The sequence below is a fragment of the Mustelus asterias genome, chromosome 9 (assembly GCF_964213995.1).
Source record: "Mustelus asterias chromosome 9, sMusAst1.hap1.1, whole genome shotgun sequence".
Classification (NCBI taxonomy): Eukaryota; Metazoa; Chordata; class Chondrichthyes; order Carcharhiniformes; family Triakidae; genus Mustelus; species Mustelus asterias.
The window spans coordinates 25,259,770-25,280,224 of NC_135809.1; the positions used below are offsets into that span (position 1 = coordinate 25,259,770).

Genomic DNA, 20,455 nt, shown 5'->3' on the forward strand with positions numbered 1-20,455 from the left:
GCAATTCAATCTATATGCACCAGCCTTTCAGGCATTTCCAGAGCATAACACTTAATTTGAAATGAATGTAGTGTTGATTTTAAAAATAACATGTTACATTCTCCAAAGAAACTTTTAAAAACAAACTTTCAGCTGATAGAATGAAAAGATTTAATGTTTTAAGACTTTTACTGTAACAGACTAAAAACACTATTGACTATATTTTTGTAGACAACTTGTATTTCAACTATAAAGGAGAACCTCCTGTTTTATACTATTAATAGAACCAAAAAAATCAGTTATGTTTTACATTGTCTCTTAAATAGAATCACAGAATCACACAATGCCCGAAGGGGTCCTTTGAGTCTGCACCGACATGTGGGAAACATCTGACCTCCCATCTAATCCTGTTTACCAACACTTGGTTCATAGCCTTGGATGTTATGAAGTGCCAGGTGCTCATCCAGGTACTTTTTAAAGGATGTGAGGCAACTACTTCTACCACCCTCTCAGGCAGCACATTTCAGACTATCATCATCCTCTGGGTAAAAAAAGCTTTTCCTTATATTCCCCCCCAAACCTCCTGACCCTCACCTTGAACCTATGTCCTCTCATGACTGACCCTTCAACTAAGGGGAACAGCTGCTTCTTATCCACTTTGTCCATTCCTCTCATAATTTTGTACACCTCCATCACCCCATCCCTCAGTCCTATCTGCTCCAACGAAAACAGTCCAAGCATATTCAATCTCTCATCTTGGTGAATCTCCTCTGCACCTCCGCCCCCCCCCCCCCCCCTCACTCTGCCCTCAGTGCAATCACATCCTTCCTATAATGTGGCGATCAGAACACATAGTACTATAGCTGTAGCCTCACCAAAATTCTATACAACTCCAATATGTCTTCCCTGCTTTTGTAATGTGTGCCACGATTGATAAAGGCAAGTGTCCCATATGCCTTTTTCACCACCCTACTAACATGCCCTCTGCTTTCAGAAATCTATGGACAAACACGCCAAGATCCCTTTGTTCCACAGAACTTCCTAATGTCATGCTGTTCATTGAATACTTCCTTGTCAAATTACTCCTTTCAAAATGTATTACTTAATAGTCATTCCATTTTCCCAGATCCAATCCAAAGTGATTCTCGGCTCTTGAGTGTTTACTTCCATTCCTTTCTCTTCCCAGGCTGGTAGATTTTAGCACCAGGACTGTCTTTCACTGAGGATTTTCCTGGCAATCTCACTCCAGCACAAGCTAGACAAATTTGTCTTTCTGTTCAAATCCTAAAGAATTTGGTGTTTCCAATCTTGAGCGCAAGCTCCCACCTGGATTCCTGGGTGGTAAACCATAGAGACTTACAGCTTCTTTCTACTCTGTCCTGTTTAATGGGATATCTTGAAATTCTTCCATCTCAACACCCATCTCCATGGAAATATGAATCACATGGGCCTTGTAACCAGGTAGAAATGCTGATCCTTTAGACCCCAATTCTATTCTATCTTGAAATTAAATGGCAGAAACAATGCAAGATGAAGGAGAAAGAGCCAGGGAGTAGGACTAATGAGCTCTCTTGATGGAAATTAAATGGATAGTTTAAAACATAACTCTTTACAACCCAACATTCTCAATTCCACCCTGGGATGTGGGACTCTACCATGCTAACCAATGTAAATAGAGATGATGCTGCCATTGTCTTCAAGTGTGAACACTTGCACCTTCTCCTGTGTTTTTTCCTGCATTACTATACTTCATATGTACGTCCATTGTCTTTATAATGTTGTGGAATGTCCTGAGATTGTGTAAAGTGCGATATAAATGCAAGTTGTTTTCTTTATTTTCCCTTCTTCCCAATAATTTGCATGTATTTCCTCTAACGATGTATACTATAACTTAATATACTGTTCATTGTCATTTTTAACAGCATAAAATGTGTATAATTATTTTAAAATGTCATCTTTTTTCCCTTTACCGTGTTATGTTTAGGTTGGGTATTATGTGGCACAAAAAGTGTAAATAAACATTTCTAATACTTTGACTTTGGTTTGAAAATATTTTCTGAATGAATGACAGACGTACAAGAAGTTATGAGATAAAAAAATGGAAAACACTCAGCAAGTCAAGCAGCCTAGGTGGGAGACAAACTTGTTAACTTCTCCATTCTTCCTGTCACAGCTAATGCCCATCACCATCTGTTTCCTGTTCAGTTTGATCTTACCTAAAAAAATATATACATGACACCAATTAGGATATACTTTCACTAAGAAAGGCTGTATTAAGGAATATGAGGCTAAGCTAATATTTGCATAGACCAGAAACAGGATTGTAATGGGGGACGAGGAAGGGAAACATATCCAATCTTTGAAATGTGCATTTTAGGCCGGTGTTCAGCTCATTTTGGCTAAAAACATCTTCACAGAACATATTTAATAAAAACAATGCCAGCTTGCATGATCACCCTGACTGATACAAATGCTAAGCTATAAATAGTTTGTGATGGCAATCCTTGTGTGTTAGATTGGCACCAATTGCTATATTACTGATACATGTTGAGAATTATTCATCTTTAAGAGCAAAAAATATCAAATTTTCAGGGTGACCTATAAAGTGTATTACATTTTAAAACCAACTCATTTAAAACCAACATCTGTGGACAAATACGATTAACATCATGAATGTGAGACAATATTTAACATTGCTTATCACTAACACAACATTGTTTTTAGTACTGCAGCTGTTCTTTGGACCTCAACATTTAATTAATATATTCTGTAGTGTTTCTAGTGGAAGAATTGAAGCAATACAGTACAGTAGCTAAATAATAGACAAAGCAGTGGTGTGAATTTTCTTCACGGTTTTATGAATTTTGTTTATGTCTCCATCAATCTACTTCATCCAAATGGAAGGAAGAATAATAAATCTGAACAAATGTGCAGAATATCTCTGTAAAACTTCTAAAGTCAAATCAGTTTACATGTAAATGATGTCAGTTGAATCTATCTGATATGAAGGGTATATTGTACATTTTAAGCAATGAACTGAAATGCATACTGGTTAGGTGCATTGGTCATGCCAAATTCTCCCTCAGTGTACCCGAACAGGTGCCGGAGTGTGGCAACTAGGGGATTTTCACAGTAACTTAATTGCAGTGTTAATGTAAGCCTACTTGTGACTAATAAATAAACTTTAAAAAACATCTTTAAAAAGCCTCCCATCCATTGACTCTGTCTACACTTCCCGCTGCCTTGGCAAAGCAGCCAGCATAATAAAGGACCCCACGCACTCCGGACATTCTCTCTTCCACCTTCTACCATTGGGAAAAAGATAGAAAAGTCTGAGGTCACGTACCAACCAACTCAAGAACAGCTTCTTCCCTGCTGCTGTCAGACTTTTGAATGGACTTAAGTTGATCTTGCATTACGTTGATCTTTCTCTACACCCTAGCTATGACTAACACTACATTCTGCACTCTCTCATTTCCTTCTCTATGAATGGTATGTTTTGTTTGTATAGCACGCAAGAAACAATACTTTTCACTGTATGTTAATAAATATGACAATAATAAATCAAATCAAAATCTGTGATTTCAAAAACAGTTGCATCAAGTTTAATTGAATGATAAGCCAATAGTCCTTTTCCCTTTAGATCATATACATGAATTTAAATAGAATCAGCTGTTCAGCACTTGATGCAGAAAGGAGTTCCATCCTGGATGCTTGTAGTTGAGTACAGTAGCCGATTGATTGAAGGAGAATGGAATTGGATTGGGAAAACAGAGCAAGTGGAAAATAGCAAGACCAAGTGACACTGACGTTCTGGGAGCAGAGTGGTTGGTTTGCAGTCAGACAAGGAACAAAGAAAATCAGAATTGACCTGTACACGGAGAAACTGGGTCCAGAGTTAACCAGAAAGTATACATAAACATAATTTTGCATTCTCTTGTGGTCTTCATATTCGTTTCATGTCGAATAAGTGACTCATCACATGACATTGTCCCTATAGTTGCACTCACTCATTCAGAATTGCCACTGAGTACATTCAACAACACTTCAGACAGTCAGAAATTTAGATATGAATACATTTTTTCAGTTTTGGTTATTTCAGCCTAAGTGGGTTAGTTTCAAGTTGACTGATATCAAAAATTGAATCAACCACTGTTGACATTCATTCATTTTCCCCTTCTGGAAAAGCATCTTGTTTTTGCCCAAGGCACTCGAATTTGAAGATAGTGCTAAACCATTGATGCTGTTACATAATATTTGCCACATTGAAAGAACAAATGTTGGTAATTTAATGGCTCATGAAGTTGTTTGTTTATCAAATTAAGTCAACTGTTTTAAATGTTTCTATGTGTTTTTTGTTGACAACAGATGTTATATCAGTTTTATTGACCAGAAAACTAATTTCAGCATTGGGAATTTATACCTCAGATTTTACTACCTCCAGAGATTTCACCAGATGTTATCCTAAATAAATGCAAAATTTACCAACTTCTTTGCAAGTTTTGCGTGATAATATTATTACCTGTTTATTTATATCCTAAACTTGCATTTGTTTCAATGATTATCGTATCGTGCCTGTTCTGGTTTCGGCTCTTTGATACTATTTCTGTTCTATTGAGGGTATCAGACTAACCCAAAATAGCTACTTACATTCAAGCAGCATACATTTTAGGTGGGATAGCCTGAGGCTAGCACTTTCTGTAATTAGGAATAAAACTGCGCATTGGAATTTGCATGGGTTTCTCATTCCTTTTTTTTGTCTTTTGAAAAACAGAAGATAACATAAAATCTGACTGAAATAAAAACAGGAAATGCTGGATAAACTCAGCAGGTCTGGCAGCATCTGTGGAGAGTCCATATAAACCCTTCTACAGAATCTGACTGATGTAGGCTAAAACTACTAATTGGATATATTTCCATTTACTTTACAGAAATAATATCAGATAAAAATATAATACAATTGATAGATATAGACCTCAAGGAAATAATTTACCTTTTTCAAACTTCAGAGTTCATCTGGATATAATTAAACAGTCAAAATCTCTTCAAAATTTCCTCACATCTTGGAATAACAGTTGTGCTTAGAATAGAATTAATGAGTTTCTTGTTGGCATAGAAACTGAAGGTAAAGATATTACGATTATAATGGATGAACCTTCAAAATATTCACCTGCGCAACTGTTGCAGATGATCCCAAAATCTACCCTAATGTTTATGAATGAAAAGAAAACCTCAGTTGCCTCTGAACACTGATGCTTAGAGCAGGCAATAGAAATTATTGAAAGACTGACAAGTATAGATGTATTTAAGGGGAAACTAGACAAAAACATGCGATGGAAAAGGAAAAATTCATGATACTACATTTAGATGAGGATAGATAGGAGGCTCAAATGGAGCATAAACATTGGTATGGACTATTGCTCTGAATGTCCTTTCTTTGCTGCATATCCTTTGTAACCAAATGTAATTTCAAAGCATTGGGGTGACATACAGCATACCCAGAAAATGTCTTGTCAATTTTTTTATATACACTGATAATCATATTTCAAGTAACATACCACTAACTGACCTTGATCCTGTATGAAACCATGCTACGGTGAATAATTGCCTCTCACACAGGTTTCCCACTCCCGACTGGGGCAGAGAGGAGAGAGTTGCTTTTTGTGTACTAAACCAAAACATAAAAGCGTTGCAGGAAATTGATGGATAACCACATGGAACTAACTGATTTTCTACTGAAAAGTAGAATTGTCTACAATCCTTCACAAGATTCATTTTATTTGGAAGCAAAAATCAGGATTTTAGATCACAAGACCATAAGATATAGCAGCTCGGCCCATCGAGTCTGCTCTTCCATTCAATCATGGCTGATATGTTTCTCAACCCCATTCTCCCTCTTTTTCCCCATAACCTTTGTTCGCCTTACCAATCAAGATCCTATCTATCTCTGTCTTAAATGCACTCAATGACTTGGCCTCCGCAGACTTGTATGGCAATGAATTCCACAGATTCACCGCCCTCTGGCTGAAGAAATTCCTCCTCTTCTCAGTTCCAAAGTGTTGTCCTTTACTCTGAGGCTGTGCCCTCAGATTCTGGTCTCTTCAATAATGGAAACATCTTCTCCATGTGTACTCTATTCGGGTCTTTCAGTATTTTGTAAGTGTCAATGAGAACACACTCTGACAAGTAATGCTCCTGAGCATGTGTGGGAACTTGAAGTGTTGCTTTACGATTCTATAGTGTATTCTATGTTTGCTACATTGTGCTCAGTCTGCTACTACACATATCTGTCTCATTGGGGTTATAAGCTAAGGCAGAAGAATATAACCTTGATCTTTTAGACACCATCCTTTCAACTTCTCTTTCCAACGGCCTGTGAAATGAGAACTCTTAAGATGAAGGCATCATGACTGCTGATGCTAAGTGAGCATTGATCTGCATGGCTACTTGAATCAATTCAGATTTAAGCTGAGGCACAGCTCTGTCACTGCCACACAAAGCTTTCAAGTGCTGTTTTCCTCAGATATTTCCAGGCAGTTGTGTTGACTGCCTTAATAAGGAACAATATGAGCAGTTCATCTCTGGTGCAATAGAGCCTGCCTCGCATCTCTTTCTTTATCCTTTTCCTTCTTGTCATAAGAATAGAGAAAGAAAGAAATCCCCTTTGGGATCTCATTCCCAAGGATTACAATATAGCAACAATAAATGTTTCTGATACAAACCTGGACAAGCGCATGCAGAAATGAACAAAAGTGGCAAAAAAAGACATAGAACTGTCACAAATCCAAAAGTAAAATCTACTTTCATGTATGCTCCAAATAACACACATTTTCGCAGTTCACTATGCGCCTGATTCTGATGTTTTATATGAAATATTAAGTTGAGACCTCTGACCGTCTTCGCTGGCAGTACTTTATAGCAGCCTAGAAGCTCATCAGAGGCTGATGCACGGAAAATATGGAAATTCATTAATTCTTTGCTGCAATTCTTAGCCTGGGTTGTGGCAGCATTGGCTATGTGACCAAAAGTTTGGTCCTATGTTATGTATGTCTAATTATTATATTCCTTTCAGTATCTTACCATGTCTTTTTGCTTTTGTATATTACTTAACTAAATCATTTCAGCAAAAGCCTGAATGGTTCACTGATTTTCCTTCCTGCTTCCAGCACCCTCATCATTTCTCACAAAATCTGTCTGCCCCTAAGCATTCTCATGGCTCAATCTTCTCAGTGCTCTGAGACCCATTTTCCAGTGCTTTCAATTCAATGTCAGTGCACTGGAACTCATTATCTGAAACCCTCTCCCTAACCCCTGTTGAAATGATAGATAAATCTCAGTTGTTATAAGTGCACTGATGGAAGAAACACCCGATTCTGGATGCACACGTGTTCTGCACATAGCACACTGAGAGCCAGATGAGTTGTCTTACATGCCAGCCAGATGTCCCAAACTCCCGACTTCAAATTTAGTCAAACTAACCTGGCAGGCATGCTACAGTATGTTCTGTGATTGGTTGCATTTACCAAGCTAAATAATACAAAATGAGGTTACTACTATAAAATCTCAATGTAACCTTCACCATATCTTCACAGTATTCTGGAACACCTTATGCAAACCGTATTTCTTTTTATTCATTCGTGGGACATGGGCGTTGCTGGCTTGCCAGAATTTATTGCCCATCCCTAGTTGCCTGGGGGTAGTTGAGAGTCAACCACACTGCTGGGGCTCTGGAGGCACAGATAGGCCAGACCAGGTAAGGACAGCAGATTTCCTTCCCTAAAGGACATTAGTGAATCAGATGGGTTTTTGCGACAATCGACAATGTTTTCATAGTCATCAGTAGATTTTTAATTTCAGATATTTTTTATTGAATTCAAATTCCACCATCTGCTGTGGCAGGATTCAAACCCGGGTCCCCAGAACATTAGCTGAGTTTCTAGATTAATAGTCCAGGAATAACACCACTAGGCCATCGCCTCCTCCAAATAGGGTTGGAACAAAGAACAAAAGTAAGTTTGACATGGTTCTAGTGACTAGGAATGGTGATCGCATGAACTGTTGTCCATTAGTGAGATGAAGACTAACAAAACTTGAGAAGAATTTCCCGCAGTCCATAATGATTCACAGAATAGAATGCCTCTATCAAGACAAATAAACCAGAAAAAGATTTTGGTACCCATCACTCCACTTTTCTTGAACTTGGCAGGCTAAGAAAATCATGTCAGATGTTCTGAAACCAGCAAAATAGTAACTATTGACAACTAAAGTTAAAATAGTAATTTTATTCCCATTTATTTTTGTACAACTATCTCAATCTCTAATATATTGCACTATCAATTGGATGTTGGTTTGAGTTCTGTGGCAATTAAATGTTTCTTATTGAAGCTGAAACTTTTGATATGCTTTACCAACCACCAAAAAAAAGATTAGTTATCTAATTCCTTTTTGTGAGATCTCACTGGCTATTATATTTTCTTCCATATAAAAACACCATAAATTTGAACTTTGTAACATTTGAGAGGTTTGATAAAGCAAAATGTAAAAGCAAATCTTACTTTCTTTAATGATTAGCCAGTTTTATCAACAAAACCATCTTTTACATTTATAACTAGTTTCTGAACCGTAAGTATGATGCTGTATGATCTGCACAAAAATCTGCAGTAAAAACATTTAATTATAGGCATGATCTGTTATACTGAAAGCGGAAACAGCTAAAAGAGACTCAGGTGCTCCCTCTACCCGCCCCCCGGCTCACTACATTCCTTGAATCCTGTTGCAGAATTAAAATTTAGAATCAAGAGAGTGACTCCCACTGTTCAGCATACACTTCTGATTATTTCTTGTATCCACATGGTGATATCACAATAATATACAAGGTGTGTTAGCTGTTAATTCACTGAAACTTTTCTGTAATTAAGGCAAATCACTGTTCTGAAAACCTTGTTCGCAATTTTATTAAGGTTTTTTTTAGTTTTTACCAAGAATCCACAGAATTTGTTTTATTCATTCATGAGATGTAGGGATCGCTGGCTAAGCCATCATTTATTGCCCATCCCTAATTGCCACTGAGAAGGTGGTGGCATGCCGCTTTCTTGAACCGCTGCAATCCATGTGTTGTAGAAACAATGTTGTTACGGTGGGAGCGCCATGATTTTGGTCCAGCGACCGTGAAGCAATTGACGATATATTTCCAAGTCAGGATAGTGCATGAATTGGAGGGGAACTTGCAGGTGGTGTGTTCCCATGCTGCTCTCGTCTTTCTTGCTGGTAGGGGTCGTGGTTCTGGAAGGTGGTCGAAGGATCCTTGATGAGTTGCTGCAGTGCATCTTGTGGATGGCACATACTACTGCCACTGTGCATCAGTGGTGGAAGGAGTGAATGTTAAAGGTGGTGGATGAGGTGCCAACCAAGATCGAAGAGCTGTTTAGTTGTTGAAGTTGGTGCAAGACAGTAGATTAGAAATGGTATTGAAATCATAGCACATGATGTATGTTATAATTGTACTTGTGGGTGGATTGGCTTAATTGAACGGCAAAGGATAAAAAATAATTAAAGCCTAATTTTGGATGTGAGACTTTTGGTTCACAGTTCACACCCATTCCCATTTAGGCAGGCAGCATATAAACTTTGTGTTGCCATCTCATGTGAATGATTTCAGTGTGCAGTCTGATGCCACTTATGCAGCACTTCTACATTCATATGATAAACAGAAGAGTGTGGCTGTGATTCCTCAAGAAGCACTTGCAGTGTGGAATAAAGCTCCAGTTTGGGAAGAAGCATTTGAAAAAAATCATTCCTCTTGAGTATTGTGTCCAGTTTTGATCAAGTGAAACACAAAGGGAATAGTAAATAGAATGAAAAGGTAGATGAGAAAAAATACTTCCAGTTAATCTGTAGGGTAGGATAATAAAGGTAAAATGTAGAACTGATACAATCTTCATGCAAAGACTGAAGGATGAACTTCCAGGTGGAGTAGCAGAGACAGAAACCCTGGAATAATTTAAGAAACATACACGTGTCATCAGAGTGAGAGACTGAAAGATTTTCTAGGATAAATGAGCTGAGATGGTTTTCTTCATCTTGTGATCTGTAGGATGGTTTCTGGATGAAAGTTTTCTTCATCTTGTGATCTGGTTTCTGGATGAAAGTTGGCACATTTGTTTGGCTTGCCAGATCTTACTGATTGTTGTTTTAAGCCTGTTTTAAAATCATGCACAATTTTAAAAAAATCAACAGTTTTTTAAGCTTGAATATGCAGCCTTGTCATGAATTTGTACTTTCTATTGCACTTAACACTGTATCAAATGCGGCAGTTTTACTGTACAAGGCATACAATGAGGCACGGGAGAGATTGCCGTCACTTGAATATAAATTGCCTTTGTTGAATGGGCCTGCATGTAAAAATAATTGCAATAATACAATTTATACAGGATTTTCCACTGTCTGTCAGAAACCTCATATATAAACAATTTTGGGAAGATGTTTGACAGTGTTTTAATGCTCCCAAAATCTTCAGATAATCTTTTAAGCCATTGTTTGCAAGCTACGTGTTGGCCATTACCTTAGATTTGGGTAAAGATTCAAGAAAGAAGAGAAATTTTGAACAGAGATTGAATAAATAAACAATTCTTATACAAGACAAGAGGGAAAAATCTAGAAACAGTGAAAATCTCAGCTGCATTAAGTGACAAAACAATGATTCTGAAGAGAAAAGTTGCATCTTCAACAACATTAACAAAGATCTCCCTGGCCACAGAAAGCATGATGTGGAGATGCCGGCGTTGGACTGGGGTAAGCACAGTAAGAAGTCTCACAACACCAGGTTAAAGTCCAACAGGTTACCTGTTGGACTTTAACCTGGTGTTGTGAGACTTCTTACTGCACAGAAAGCAGCCACTGGTAAAAGAACAATTGCTGCTTCAAAGTGAATTTCCCTTCTCGCTAACTGCTGAATAATATATAGATACCAAACAAACCCAATGTAATCACCACTATGTTGCATGCCTCAAAATCAGTCGGGGTTTGTTTGGTCTTACAAAGTTTCTCATAATCTGGTAATATAACTAACACCGTCCATATACATGCTCAAAAGTTTATCACTTGACTTATTTGGCTCCTCTCATAAAACTTAAAGGGTGAAGGTGCCCCGATTGATCTGCATGCTCTCTGATGTATTCATTTGATAGTTATTATATGACACCAATGCAAATATCTGAATTTAACAATAAAACAAAGAGAATGCAAGAAGAGGGAAAGAAAGTGAAACAAAACAGCAAACCATAAATGTTATATTAAAATACACATCAGGTATGCTCCTTTCCTGCAGTAAATAAAAATTACATTGTGTTTCAAATTACATTACCGATATCATGGATTATAATACAATTCCAAAATCTTTAATGTTGTTAAACCTTATGATGCGCTGAACTACTTTTATAATAAGATTTAGTTACCTTTTTTCTATGCATACTTACAAAGGAGGACAAGCCCAAATGATTACGGGATGCAAATGTTTATACATATATACGTATATATCTGAGACCATGGTGGTGAGCCGTCTTCATGTACCGCTGTGGTCCTTGAGGTGTAGGTACACCCACAATGCTGTTGGGAAGAGAGTTCCAGGATGTTGACTCCAGCAACAGAGAAGAGATGGTGATATAGTTCCAAGTCAGGATAGTGTCTGGCTTGGAGGGGAACTTGCAGATGGTGGTGTTCCCATGAATCTGCTGCCCATCTCCTTCTAGATTGCAGAGGTCATGGGTTTGGAAGGTGCTGCCGAAGAAGTCTAGGTGAGTAGCTACAATGCTTCTTGTAAATAGTATGCACTGCTGCTACTGTGCGTCGGTAGTGGAGGATGTGAATGTTTAAGGTGATCGATGGGGTACGAATCAAGCGGGCTGCTTTGTCCTGAATGGTGCCAAGCTTCTTGAGTGTTGTTGAAGCATTATTCATCCATGCAAATAGAAAGTATTTCATCACACACTTAACTTATAGATGGTGGATCAGGTTTGGGGAGTCAGGAAGTGAGTTATTTGCACAGAATTCCCAGCCTCTGATTTGCTCTCGCAGCCACACTATTTATATACCTGGTGCTGTTCACTTTCTAGTAATCATTATCCCCAGGATGTTGATGGTGTGGGATTCAGCAATGGCAATGCCATTGAATGTCACAAAGCAGTGATTCGATTCTTTCTTGTTGGAGATGGTCATTACCTGGCACCTATGTGTTGTGAATGTTACTTGCCACTTATCAGCCCAAGCTTGAACACAGTCCAGGTCTTGCTGCATATGGATGAACTGCCTCAGTATCTGAAGAATCACAAATGCTGCTGAACATCTTCACTTTTTACCTTATTATGGAAAGAAGGTCATTGATGAAGCAGCTGAAGATGTTTGGGTCTATGATCCTACCCTGAGGAGCTCCTGCAATGATGTTCTGGGTTGATTGACATTCAACAATCACAACATCTTCATTTGTGCTTCATTGGCAATGGTTGCAGTTGCTTCTTCATTTTGTTGTGGTACACTTTTAAATGGGTGCAGTTATGTTTTCTGTGCACATCACTTAGAGGACAAATGATGCAATGCATCAGTGATTCAGACTTAGTTGCAGTTTGTTCTGAGAAAGCCACCAACTCAGACATGTGTACGAGGTCTCCAATAGCTTATACATGGTTGGTGTCTGGAGATTTATCTATTAAGTGAGCACAAGGAGAAGAAAAACAGAACATGATGCCAGCAGTGGAGAATTAATATTTCATGTTCCAGCACACCAAGCACATTGTGATGCCGCTGCTGATGGAAGAAACTGGTCAGCTGAAAGGAATCCAATGTTAAAACTGCTCAGTCAATGCAAAGTGTGATCTCTAACCAGAGATTAGAGTGCAACAGGCAGTGACAGAACCTTGTGAGGATTAGCATCGGGCATTACTGAGTCGGGAAAGACAAGTAGCTGGGTCAAAGGCCGGATCATTGGCAGGCAAGAGAGAAACATCACAGAAATCGGGTTGAGTAAAGTTTCTTTTTATTCCTTCATAGGATGTAAGTGTTTATTGCCCATGTCTAAATGCCATTGAGAAGGTGATGGTGAGCCACCTTCTTGAAATGCTAACTCTATGTGGTGTAGATACACCCACAGTACTGTTAGGGAGGGAGTTCTAGGATTTTGATCTTATTGGTGGAACAGCAGCATAGTCCCAAGTCAGAATGGTGTTTGCCTTGGAGGGCAAAGGAATTGTATTTCATTTCATCTGCTGCCCTTGTCCTTCTTGACGATGGCGGTCATAGGTTTAGAAAGTGCTGTGGAAGGAGCCTCACAATTTTGCTGCAGTGGATCTTGTAGGTGGTAGACACTGCTGCTACTGTTCATCAGTGGTGGAGGGAATGCTGACTGTGGTGGATGAGATGCCAATCAAGCGGGCTGCTTTGTCCTGGATGGTGCTGAGCTTCTTGAGTGTTGTTGGAGCTGCACCCATCCAGGCAACTTGAGAGTGTTCTATTACATTCCTGACTTGAGTCTTGTAGATAATGGACGTGCTTTGGGGAGTCAGGAGGTGAGTTATTCACTGTAGAATTCCCTATCTCTGACCTGTTCTTGTAGCTACAATATTTGAACAGCTGGTACAATTCAGTTTCTGATCAATGGTGTCCGGATGTTGACAGTGGGTAACTTAGCGATGGTAATATCATTCAATGTCAACAGGCAATGGTTAGAATCTTTCTTGTCGCAACTCCTGTTGAGAAAGCAACTGGCGAAATCAGGAATTGATGAATGCCAGAAATGACTTTGGCACGTTATTTGTTTTGCAAAGCATCGTGGTGCTTTCCCGTCACATTTCAGCTTTGTGGGTAGAGTTTCAGAAACATGCACACAAGCGGCAACGGTGCCACTCATCGCAAGTGCTGCAGCAGCAGTGGAACATGCTGAGGTGAGTAGAAGAACTACAAGCAGCTGACATACTACAGTGCAAGTGTGATAAGCTGCTGTAAGATGCGTGTAGTTCAGTAGGTCTCAGGAAGAGGTTATGAGTCTTGTATAGTTTAACAGTAAGTGTTTATTAACTATTCACGTCAGGAAAAATAGTGATGGTATGAAGATCTCAGGGAAACTCAATAAATTGGAATGTTTTCTGCTGGTTATATATTTTTTAAAACTATTGGAAAATGTAAGCTGCTTAAAGACAGGGACAGTTTGGTTATACTAATGGAACTAGTACTTTTGATATGTTGATGAGCCTAACAACACTGCAAACCGATATTTACCTGAGGCAAGTTGGTTAACAATGGGGAACAGGACATAAGTGCTTTGTCTGTTTTGCATGCAAGAAACAATACTTTTCTCTGTATACTAATACATGTGACAATAATAAATCAAATCAAATCAAAAAAAGGGTTCGAATAAGAAGTTAACGGTTCAAAGGAGGAGGCAAGATTTGAACTTCACATTTACGCTAGAAAAGGTAGACTCACAAAATGAGGGTAATTAAGTTTGACTTTGGAAGAGGTTAGTTCAGATGAGGGAAGATCAAAAGGGGAAAACTGTGGGCGGAATTTTCCCACCCCACCCACCATGGGAATCATAATGGGCGGGACATGGATCATGAAAAGGTCTGTTCACCTCAGGCGAGATTTCTGATTTTGTCATGAGTGCGGCCGGAAAATCCCACCCTGTATATCAGGAGATGATTAAATCTCTGCCAAAGTAGGAATAGCAGTTAAGTCCTAGCAAGCTGTGTCTCTGAAGGAAGCCTGTATTCAGAAGCCAGTTGTTTGTTTTACCTCAGAAGCAAACCCTGAAGTGATATAACTGCCTGGCATGGTAACTGTTACTGGATTTTTGTTACAGTTTTTAAATCTATAAAATGTTGTGGAATGCTTGTGGGGAATTATCTCTGAAGCTACTGAAATGAAAGTGTTTGGAACTGGGTAAAGTTAGAGATGATGGGCGGAATTTTACAGCCTTGCTTGAGCGGGACTGGAAATTCCCACCCGACATCAATGGACATTTTTGTTGTCCACCCCTCACCTGCTCCGATTCCGTGTCAGGCATGGCGGTAGAATTCCGATGACTGTGTATAGCCTTTGTTTTAGTTAACCGTACTACTTCTAGTTTATTTCATTGCTGTTTATTTTATTGCTTAATAAACTTTCATTTTATTTAAAATCATCACAAAATGTTGGGGTCATAGGCAGCAGTAATTGAAAAGAGCTATGAGAAGTCGTGCAAACACTCAAGCAAACTGTAAACAGACGATGCCACTGAGTACAAACAATGACTATACCAGATCCCAGAGAAAAAACATGCTTGAGGCAGTGGAAAAAATGAACAATGATGATGATCAAGATACTCCAAGGCACAGTGAGCACACATGCTACACATCCATGTTGAAGGATATAGATGCCATTAAACCAGCAGAAGTGCTTGCTACAATTCAGGTCAGCGGTCATCAGAAAGTGGCTGTGGTTCTGTTTTCAGTAAACATCATAATAGGGGAAATCATATACCGTATTATGTGATTTAGTTTCAGATTTTTCTGAGGTAGCTACTAACTTTGACATGCATACAACTTCTCCAACTTTGTAATGATGTTACCAAATTCTCAGATGCTTCATAAATGAACCCATGTATTTTTGTGTTAACCGATCCCTAATATATGGTTGGTGCCTTGATGCTTATCTACTAAGTAGGTACAGGGAGAATAAAGACCCAACGAATTTCAGAAACAAGACTGTGCTGCAGCAGGCATGGACAATAAGTGCCAGATCCTGTGGTTGAACAATGTAGGAATTGCGAATTGACTGCAAAATCAGGTTGTCCCACCTGCAGCCTACAGTACAGGATTCATCCATGGAGCAACAAAAAAGCAGCAGTCTCCAAGCACCTGAGAGGTCTTGCCACTGCCAGGCCTTAAGGGGCACGGGTTCAATCCATTAGCACATTAAAAAGCTGGAACACCCAGCGGCCTTCAGGCCAGACCTTTGGACCAATCTCTCAGAGGCTTTTTCCCAGGGTGGAAATGGCTGCTACGAGAGGACACAGGTTTAAGGTGCTGGGGGGTAGGTACAGGGGAAATGTTAGGGGGAAGTTTTTCACACAGAGGGTGGTGGGCGAGTAGAATCGGCTGCCGTCAGTGGTGGTGGAGGCAAACTCAATAGGGACTTTTAAGAGACTCCTGGATGAGTACATGGGACTTAATAGGATGGAGGGTTATAGGTAGGCCTAAAAGGTAGGGATATGTTCGGCACAACTTGTGGGGCCGAAGGGCCTGTTTGTGCTGTAGTTTTTCTATGTTTCTATGTTTCTAATCTGTATGTTGTTATACATTGTGCACGCCTCTGAATTTCCTGTGTATTTATACAAGAGACAGCCGAAGCAATAATTTTTTTAAAATGACAATGTACAGGAAAAGGGTGTCCATGCTGTGTAATTGTTGCATGCACTGCTTCAAATATAAAAATGAATAAAAGGTCACATTGAGATTATGAAAATGCAAGTCAAGAGGTCAAAGCTAATAATGCATGATATTAAATTGTGGGATATTCCAGCATTTTCTGAACAACACTTGAGAATCAAGGTGCATTCAGGTACATTTTTCTCCCAGAAGAATGAGATGGCTTCTTTGGGCTATAATAGAAGTGGCAGAAGCCAACTGTATCTCAATGGGGAAGCTGAGAGCCGGCCACAGCTCCAGGGGGCGTGAAGCTCAGAGAGAGAGCGCCTCTGCATAGGGGCAGGGCACTCCTGCTGTCAAAGGTACTGTGGACTGTGGATAGATTGTGCTGGGGGAGCCAGGCATTGCACTTCTACAGGTATTTACTCAGACAGCAAAAGCTGCAAGCATCGGAAACTTCGCGACAGAAAGGAAAAAAGCTGCTGGGAGCTCAGTGTAAAATCGCCATGCAAACTGGCTGCCCGGGCGGGGGAATTCCGCTCTCAACATTAATTCTGCATGTCCAGTGAAGTTCCAACTTCCAGCTTTTTGCAACGTTTTTAGTTTATTTTGCAACATGTAATGATCAGCTGGGAGATTCCTCTTTAGAGTTGTATTTAGTGAGTTGTAGCTATGGCACTGTGAGTCTGTACCTTTGCACTGCGAGTCTGTATCTATGCACTGTGAGACTGTCCCTATGGCACTGTGAGTCTGTACCTATGGCACTCTGAATCTGTACCTATGGCACTGTGAATCTGTACCTATGGCACTGTGAATTTGTACCTATGGCATTGTGAATCTGTACCTATGGCACTGTGAATCTGTACCTATGGCATTGTGAATCTGTACCTATGGCACTGTGAATCTGTACCTATGGCACTGTGAATCTGTACCTATGGCACTGTGAGTCTGTACCTATGGCACTGTGAATCTGTACCTATGGCACTGTGAGTCTGTACCTTTGCACTGCGAGTCTGTATCTATGCACTGTGAGACTGTCCCTATGGCACTGTGAGTCTGTACCTATGGCACTGTGAATCTGTACCTATGGCACTGTGAATCTGTACCTATGGCACTGTGAATCTGTACCTATGGCATTGTGAGCCTGTCCCCAAGGCACTGTGAGTTTGTCCCTATGGCACTATGAGTCTGTACCTATGACACTGTGAGTTTATACTATGGCACTGTGAGTCTGTACCTATGGCACTGTGAATCTGTACTTATGGCACTGTGAATCTGTACCTATGGCACTGTGAGTCTGTACCTGTGGCACTTCGAGTCTGTATCTATGGCACTGTGAGTCTTTACCTGTGGCACTGTGAGTAGGTATCTACTTCTACCATAGTTGATCTCACCATCCTGCACCAATACATTTCCATTTTCCTCCAGCTGGGTGTGACTCTACTGGCTTGGTTCCATTCTCAGCTATCTAACTGCATCTAGAAAATCACCATCAGTGGTTTATCTTCCCATTCTTACCACTGGTCTCCCCATTGTTCTATTCTTGGACCTTTTCTATTTCTCAACTACATGCTGTCTCGGGGCAACATCATCTGAAAGTACAATGCCAGTTTCCACATGTTGCTGACCACATCCAGCTTTACCTCACCACCATCTCTTCTGGCTGTTCATGCTCGCTAAATTATCAGACTTCTTATTTGGCATCCACTATTGGATGAGCAGAAATGTCTCCCAATTAAATGTTAGGAAGCCTGAAGCCATATTCTTTGGTCTGTGATACATCCCGTTCCCTGGAAATGGTTCAAAACTGAACCAGAAAATCTCAGTTTTGATGTTTGACCCTAAGGTGAGCTTTCCACCTTCATATCCACACCGTCATTATGATCACTTATTTTCACCTCCAGAGCATTGCCTGCCTCCGACCTGCCTCACCTCTTCTTGCTGCCAAAACCCTCAATGAACTATTCCAGCACGCTCCAGGCTGGTCTCTCACATTCAACCTTCTGAAAACTAGAGTCATCCAAAACTCTGCAACCCGTGTCCTAACTTACACTAAATGCTGTTCACTCATCACCCCCATGTGCTCATCGACTGCACTGGCCCTCAGTTAAACTGCATCTTGATTTTAAAGTTCGCATCCTTATTTCAAATCCTTCCAAGGCCTCCCCTCTCCCTCCCCATGTCTGTACTCTCCGACAATCCTCTGAGATTACAGTTCTCCTCTGACCTCTGGAGCTCCCTGATTGGTTGTTGTGACTTCAGCCTAAACTCTGAAATTTCCTCTCTAAACTCCGAACCACCCCTACCTCATTTCCTCCATTAAGATGCTCCTTAAAACTTAGTTCTTTGACCAAGCTTATAGTCATTTTCCCTGGCACCTCCTTATGTGGCTTGGTGCCATATTTTGTTTTATAAAGTCCCTGTGAAGACCTTGGGCATTTTATTATATTGAAGACACTAAATATTGTAGAAAGAAAGAGACATGCCATTGTCCTTGGCAGCATGTCCTTTATTCAGCAATACATAGGTTCTGTGCTATCAAAACTGTAAAGACACTATCTAACTACTGGCTATTGTCCTAGTCTCATGAGTTTGAATCTGTAGCAATGTGAGTCTGTCCCTATGGCATTGTGAGTTTGTACCTGTGGCATTGTGAGTCTGCACCTGTAACACTGTGAGTTTATACCTGTAACATTGTGAGGTTGTACCGGTGGCACTGTGAGTTTGTACCTGTAACACTGTGCATTTGTGCCTGCAGCACTGCGAGTTTGTACCTGTAACACTATGAGTTTGTACCTGTAGCACTGTGAGGATGTACTTGTGGCACTGTGAGTTAGTACTCGTAGCACTGTGAGTTTGTACCTGTAACACTGTGAGGTTGTACCTGTAGCACCGTGAGTTTGTACCTGTAGCACTATGAGTTTGTACCTGTAGCACTATGAGTTTGTACCTGTAGCACCGTGAGTTTGTACCTGTAGCACTGTGAATTTGTACCTGTAACATTGTGAGTTTGTACCTGTAGCACCATGAGTTTGTACCTGTAGCACCATGAGTTTGTACCTGTTGCACCGTGAGTTTGTACCTGTAGCACCGTGAGTTTGTACCTGTTGCACTGTGAGTTTGTACCTGTAGCACTGTGAGTTTGTACCTGTAGCACTGTGAGTTTGTACCTGTAGCACTGTGAGTTTGTACATGTAGCACTGTGAGTTTGTACATGTAGCACTGTGAGTTTGTACATGTAGCACCGTGACTTTGTACCTGTAGCACTGTGCGTTTGTACCTGTTGCACCGTGAGTTTGTACCTGTTGCACCGTGAGTTTGTACCTGTTGCACCATGAGTTTGTATCTGTAGCACTGTGAGTTTGTACCTGTAGCACTGTGAGTTTGTACCTGTAGCACTGTGAGTTTGTACCTGTAGCACTGTGCGTTTGTACATGTAGCACTGTGAGTTTGTACCTGTAGCACTGTGAGTTTGTACATGTAGCACTGTGAGTTTGTACATGTAGCACTGTGAGTTTGTACATGTAGCACCGTGACTTTGTACCTGTAGCACTGTGCGTTTGTACTTGTAGCACTGTGAGTTTGTACATGTAGCACCATGACTTTGTACCTGTAGCACTGTGCGTTTGTACCTGTAGCACTGTGAGTTTGTACCTGTAGCACTGTGAGTTTGTACTTGTAGCACTATAAGTTTGTACCTGTAGCACTGTGAGTTTGTACTTGTAGCACTATAAGTTTGTACCTGTAGCACCGTGAGTTTGTACCTGTAACATTGTGAGTTTGTACCTGTAGCACTGCGAGTTTGTACCTGTAGCATTGCGAGTTTGTACCTGTAGCACTATGAGTTTGTACCTGTAGCACTGTGAGTTTGTACCTGTAGCACTGCGAGTTTGTACCTGTAACATTGTGAGTTTGTACCTGTAGCACTGTGAGTTTGTACCTGTAGCACTGTGAGTTTGTACCTGTAGCACTGTGAGTTTGTACCTGTAGCACTGCGAGTTTGTACCTGTAACATTGTGAGTTTGTACCTGTAGCACTGCGAGTTTGTACCTGTAGCCCTGTGAGTTTGTACCTGTAGCACT

The 20,455-nt window shown here is 40.2% G+C and overlaps 1 protein-coding gene across 3 annotated transcripts in view; it reads left to right on the plus strand.

Annotated features, from left to right (window-relative positions):
* The first annotated feature begins 16,845 nt into the window (after nucleotides 1–16,845).
* Nucleotides 16,846–20,455, plus strand: part of tspan12 (tetraspanin 12) — a 47,528-nt gene continuing 43,918 nt past the window's right edge. The window contains exon 1 of one of the 3 annotated variants that reach the window (XM_078219842.1): nucleotides 16,846–16,938. The gene's annotated coding sequence lies outside the window, so the exon portion shown is untranslated. Of the gene's footprint in view, nucleotides 16,939–17,012; nucleotides 17,033–17,596; nucleotides 17,621–20,455 lie in introns of those variants that run through there. The other 2 variants (XM_078219844.1, XM_078219845.1) reach the window with 2 other exon arrangements.